The sequence below is a fragment of the Mastigoproctus giganteus genome, chromosome 7 (assembly GCF_048544385.1).
Source record: "Mastigoproctus giganteus isolate SK-2022 chromosome 7, ASM4854438v1, whole genome shotgun sequence".
NCBI classification, from domain to species: domain Eukaryota; kingdom Metazoa; phylum Arthropoda; class Arachnida; order Uropygi; family Thelyphonidae; genus Mastigoproctus; species Mastigoproctus giganteus.
Genome location: NC_143581.1, coordinates 188999535 through 189006255, shown reverse-complemented (window position 1 = coordinate 189006255; position 6721 = coordinate 188999535). Strand labels below are relative to the sequence as shown.

Genomic DNA, 6721 nt, shown 5'->3' with positions numbered 1-6721 from the left:
GTGCTGGTTTGGGTCCACTATCACCTGTACTGCTGAAACACACAAAATCCCGCACCCACCGGAGACAGTGCAATACCGCTGGGCGCCAGCAGTCCTGCTCACAGGTTGCCCAAACTTGAGAGGCAGAAAAAAAAAAGCTCTGTGTAAATTAACCTATTAATTATTTTACTCAGAAATATTCTGATTTTTACCTTGCTTAAATTTAACTTTAAGATATTGTAAGGTAATTTAAATGTTAAAACTTTAACTATATACAAAAGCATTTAAAAGGATAGCCGGTGGCAAGTAGTCATAATGAGACTACTGCCACAGGAAGCATGTTGATATTCGTTTCCTCTGTTCGAAGATACACAGCAATGAAATACATCTTTACAGTCTTCCATGAGAAGAGGCGAACTAGAAGAAGATGATAAACTCAGTAGCATCAACAGGGAAACAACAGCCGCAATGAGACTCTTTCTCTACAGAGCGATGACTGCCATGCAGTCAAATTCAGGAAAATTTGATCCGAATTTAATTGTGATGATGTTTTCTATGAACAGCCATAATGAGACTGTCAAAGCCCGTTAATATTAGCTGGTCCAAAGAGATGTTGCTCAACTAGAAGTATCAACCTTACAAGAGACCACTGCCACGAAGAGCATAATGGTCCTTGTCATCCTCCCAGTCAAAGGTACTCAACAATTATAAATCTTGCTTTTCAATCTTCCACAGACGATATATACTGGATAAAGATGACAAAAACTTCAAGCGCCAGGAATGAGGTCAACAGCCACAATGATACTGTGCTTGTATAATACATAGTTTTACAATTCATCGTTTCCCACGCAGTGTAGGAAATGTTTTGTTCAGAAAATTAGGGGTGATGAAAGTTGCAGTGAACAGTCGCAATGAGACTGTCATGGCAAGATTTATATTATCTAATCCAAAAGTGGCGTTTTTGATCATGTAGTTTGAATTTTTATTGAGCTATGTGGTGTTGGATCAATATGATATCTATTTCCAGAATCCAGCAAGCAGGAGGTTATAAGATTCTCACCCCCACCCCCAAGTATTCCAAGAAGGTCTTCCCTCCTAGTATTGATATTTTTATGATTTACATTGTTTACCTGATATCTGCCTTATTTATAACAAGTGGTATTCCAACGAAACACAGTAGGCTATTTTATTCATTAAAATGCAGCTCATGCAATTTGTACACCAATTTGCTTTCAATTTAATTAAACAAGCTGATTCTTAAGTTCAGTTCTCTTCTGAAAAACTGACACTGAGAAGATCTGTAGGGCGGTAAAATCTTGTTCATTTTCCAGAAGGATATGAACATTATCCACCGATATGTTAGGGACCATATTTATAAGACGTCGTGTTTGTTCCGTATACAGTGGACACATTACAGTGGGGCGGGGAGGAGGAAAAGACCGTTCCCCTCCGCACCCAGGGAAGAAGATATGAAGAAAACTGGGTGAAAGGGCCCAGTTCGGATTGCCAGAGAATGGTAGAACACTGACGAGAGCAGAGAGTCCAGTTCGAAGAATGAAGTCTAGACAGGGGTATTCATAGGACTTAGTCCCACCCGTGGTGAGTAGTGTAGTTTGCTAAGTCGTGTGGTTTTGTCATTCCTGGGACAAGGTCCCAACCATGATGATTTGTCACACATGTTTGGTTGTATCTAGCTGTGGGAAGAATTTGTAGAAGATGTAAAATTCCAATCTCAATAGGTGCACGGTTCCTATGCCACAGGTGAGATCCCTGCTTTGAGAGAAGTAGGGCTGAACCATCCGAATTATTTCTGGTAAGTGATCACATGGTTTCTCTCTGGATTTTTCTTCCAACAACAGGAAAAAATATATTTTCGCGGGGTGTTGCATAATCCGCGATTGTGGTCCGAGTGGAGGGAATTTTTCCAACAGATCTTCACGGGTAATTTTCTTTAAAAAAAACCATCACTACAAAAACTAAATCTCCAAACTTTTTATTCAGAATTGATTATTGTACCTAATATGTTGGAATTGTATTCCAATTCTTTCCACAACTTTATATTTGTGAAAAGAGCATTGGAAGGCAAGTTATTCAACAATCCTGGAGAAAAGCTGAGTCGACGAAAATTTTGTGATGCTTACCAGCTGATCACTTTGTTAAGTCTAATACTATCTGTTCTTTCCGAACAGAATTGTGGGTATTGGCCACGTCAGTCATGGTACGCAAGCATAATTTACTTCGGTTTGGCCTCTAGGAAAGAGGAACGTCATCAATTCACCGTCTGTGTTTTTAACGAAGTGTGGAGTGTAGTACATTGGATGGCTTGATGTTTTTTTTATTCAGCGTAGTTTTGATTTCTTTCAACGCTCTTGTAAGTACTTTTCTGAACGAAGCGTATTGTTGCTCATGTTCTGCCATACCAACAATTTTTATTATGTAGCGAAAATTAATGGGATTTAATTTCTAATTTTCATAGTGCGAAGGTCTGAATAACTGGCATGTCCTGATTAGGCCTAAGCTGTGTACTATTTAGTACGTCGGAAATACAACTTACGCATATTCGTTTTAATTCTGAACTAATAGTTTTAGTTATCTGGGCTTAGATTGTGTTTATTGACACATTTATTGCAATTTCAGATGTTTACTTTTGTTTCGAAAGGTAAATTTTGAACATGAAACCTTTGAGATGCTTTTTATTCTTTAACTTAAATGCATGCTCATTACTGTGCACAAGATCTAGTAATCCACTTATCTGTAACACTTCATATTTGTTATAATAATTAGCGCTTCAAACAGCTTAATAGCATCTTACCCATATAATTTTTTGTTGATTTTTATTATATTCTCCTTTTCTTTAGCATTATTTCCAAAACACATTTAATTGATTTGATATGCAGCACACCTTATTGAAACAATTAGTTTACAGAACTAAGTTATGAAAGAACGCACACACACACACACCTGCAATCTCTAAAAAAAATTAAAACATTAACTGCACTTTTATATTCACCATTACCATTTTGTCAAATGGTACTGCAGCTGAACGCCTATTCAATTTTAAAGTGAATTTAGTTATACCATACCATATTCAGTAGTCACAACGTGGGTTTATTCTTATTGCCCCAAAATTTCAGAAATATTTATGTGCAATTCTTTGTTAGAGAGCCTAAGTCGTATATAGCTGCTATATATTTTAATTTGCCCACTTTTAAGTTGTGTGCTCGTGAAATAATTACTTGGGAGTGGCAAGGGAGAAAAAGTATCTTACATATTATTTATATTTTTATTTATGAAGCACAAAGTAATGAATACAATAGTAAATAACTATTGTATGATAAAGAATGGATTTATATTTCTTAGAGTTACATTTTAAAATGAAGGTACTGACAGGTATTTAAAAACAAACAAAAAATATAATTGTGAATTTGAAACATTTCTTCATGAATTTATATGTAAATGATGCTTAATTTTAAATTGCAGTTTATCTGTGAAACAGATATTCTTGCATAACAGAATCTGCAATTGTGAGTTAGTCTATCTTTGACACCTTAGTCGATGCTTTTCATTAACAAGATTTGCTTAATAAGTTTTAGTCGAATTTTGAAATACATAATTGACATGGCAACACTAATGAGATCCAGCCCTTTTATGACTATGCTATTTGCATATCCCTCCCGTGCACCAACCACACAATTTTCTTGCCTTTTGATCCATACTCCCAGGATATTATTCATATTTTGACATCTCTTTAGCAGATATTTCAAGTAGTCTTCACTGTTATGTTCTGAACCACATTGACAAATTCGTGTTACAAATTTATCATTAGGGTATTCTCCACCACAGTCAATAAGGCCAACTCATAACTAAGTAGTTGTGACCGTCACACAGAGGAAAATAGTTGAAGGTAATGAAAATGACTGCACTAGAAATCGAATCAAGATTCCATAAAAAGTAAATGTGGTGGGCTGTTTTTTTTTTTCCATATTTTTACAAATAATAAAGATTGCAGGTAGTGCTAAGAAATTAATAGTACTTATACAGTGACTGGTACTACCACATGTAGCATGCTGAATGGTACTCTTTCAGCCATAGGCAATGATTGGTATCTTTATACTACTTGTTTCTTTCTGCAATTGTTTTGGTTGAGGAGACTGAATTGTACAACTCATTGGATTACTAGCTCCCTGGTACCAGGTAAACCCCTGGCTTGTAGTTGTGATGGGTACTGTGTACAGCAATGTGCCATCTGTATACAATAAAGATTTCTTCTTCAGGTTTCTAGGTGTTAGTCCATATCTAATGTGGTTGCTGGTGAACATGAATTTAGACTTTATTAGCCGATATCAAGCTGTTTGTAAACCTCTATCAGTAACAAAATTTACTATCTAATATGACTGCTGCAAATACATTGAGGGGCCACTTTATTAGGTATATCTATCACTTTTCAAAAAGTGGGGAGCTCCTTTGCTAACAGTATCACATGACATGTTCATATCATGCAATGATGAAATAGGCAGAATGTAGGGATATTGTATATGTCCAGTTCAGTGGAAGAATCGGCAAGATGACTGAATGTAGAATGGTAGTTGGTGCCAGACACCAGTATGAGTAGCTAAATGGCAACCCTACTGCAGTTTTCATGTATTGCTTTCTCAGGTGTATTGAGATTGGTCTTGTAGCCAAATAACATCTGGCTGACACTGATCCTGTGGTTGGAAACAGTTTTATGTGAGAAGTGGATAGAGGCTGATAAGACTTGTGCAGCTTGAACCAAAGAGAATTTTAGAATGTACAAAGTTGTCATGTATAGTATAGGTGACAGCTGAATCAGGTTCCACTCTTGTCAGTAAAAAAACAAGACAGTATGGTTACACTGGACTCAGGAACACCAATGCTAGATAATGAGGATTGGAAGAATATTGTCTGATCTTATTTCTCAGGAGAAGATATATGTGGGAATTATTTTAAATAAATAATCAAACAACACTTTGTTCCATGTAAAGGCAAAAAATGATTATTGAAACAAGCTGGGAAAAAAAAAACTACAGAAAACATTCCAATAACCCAACCATTTAGAGGTTAATTTGATGTCATTTCTAGATTGTGGATGTTGTCAAGTCTAAATTACACAGCCAGCTACCTGTTATCAATATTCGCATAGTATCGCAGAACTGGCTAAACATCTTGCAGTATTATTTAATATTTTATTAGAATTGTTTGCCAAATTATGATTCCTTCTGTTTGATGTTAATGGGAGAAGCAGAATATGAAACAAGTCCATGGTCCCATCCTACCAAGTGTCAATAAAGCAGGCTGGTGGTGGTGTAATCATAAGGGGAGTATTTTCATAGTATACACTGGATCTCTTCATACTAGTAGAGAAACATGTAGAAGTCACAGTTTAACTGGAAATTTTGTCTGACCAGGCACATCCCTTTATAACTGCAAAATCCATTTGCAAATGGGTTCTGCTATTAGGATAATGCACCAGTTCACAAAACATTTGCACACACTGGGTCTAGGAACACGAGAGTGAATTCGGCATGTTCAGTGGCCTCCCCAGTCGCCATAGCTCAATCTATTTGAGCTCTATGGGAAGATGAGGCAGAATAAGCTCTTCAGATGACTCTCATCAACTGGTGCAATACCACCACTTTGCTTATTGGAAGCTACCACTTCATTAGTAATTTTGCAATTACTAATGAAGTGGTAGAACCCATGTTTAGCCACCAGAGCTAAGTTCTGGTCAACCCTTCCCCATCTCTTCCATCATGCAGTATGATTGATGACTTTTGAGGTTATGATGGACATCATGGCGAGATCCAATCTTCCTTACATTTCAAGGGTACAGCTCTAAAATGGTGTTTGCAGGCTGTCCGCTAGTTAGTACACCGGACCGAACCTATTGGTAACTCTCTAGGAGGCTTCCGGATCAGGTAGTGTATAATGCTGTTACCTCTACTCTGCCAGATAGTGACTGGAGGGAGTCAGATTAGTGTGTATGAAGGGCATTGTTGAGGCCACATTATGTTAAGGATCTGGTTATATTCTTACCATGTGTATGCCATATCCAAAAATTATTACTTCATACAGCATGTCCCCCCCCCCCCCACTTTTTCTTACTATTGAATACACCATGAATTGTCAAATTAATAGAGTAAGCTTATCTGCGAAAAGATCCAAACACTTCCTAGTTAATTTCACAAATATATGTGGTCTCAGTTCTAATCTCAGTGATGCCCATTTCCACTTGCAGTCTGCCAAACCCCATGTACTTTTTCTGACAGAATCAAAGTTATCGATTGATTCAACTACTGCTCATTTCAGTTGCCCAAATTATTTGCTGTATGATTCCTTTTGCCTCAAAGGTGGTACTTGTGCATATGTCTGTTCCAATATTCCCTGTCAGAGACTGTTCTCCCAACTCCACTAATCACTTGGAGCTCTTTTAGTTCCTCTCTTTGCAACTTGACTTTCTCCAGTCCAACTTTCCTAACAGTGAGGTAATTTTCCTTGGTGATTTTAATGTTCACAACTCCAACTGGCTTCCATTTTCTAGTCACACCGACCCAGCTGGTCGAGATGCTTATGCTTTTGCAATTACTAATGACCTCACACAGATTGTTCATTTAATTACCAGAATACTGGACAATCCTAACCATACAGCCAACACGCTTCATCTTTTTCTAACAAACAATCCTTCTATGTGCATGGTCGAAGTGAGTGGTGCTTTAGGCACCTC

At 37.3% G+C, this 6721-nt stretch overlaps 1 protein-coding gene across 2 annotated transcripts in view; it reads left to right on the top strand.

Annotated features, from left to right (window-relative positions):
- The first annotated feature begins 2233 nt into the window (after window positions 1-2233).
- The window catches only part of Sec24AB (Protein transport protein Sec24AB), a 298277-nt gene continuing 293789 nt past the window's right edge, over window positions 2234-6721 (top strand). For both annotated transcript variants that reach the window (XM_090378021.1, XM_090378020.1), the window contains exon 1: window positions 2234-2350. The gene's annotated coding sequence lies outside the window, so the exon portion shown is untranslated. The remainder of the gene's footprint in view (window positions 2351-6721) is intronic.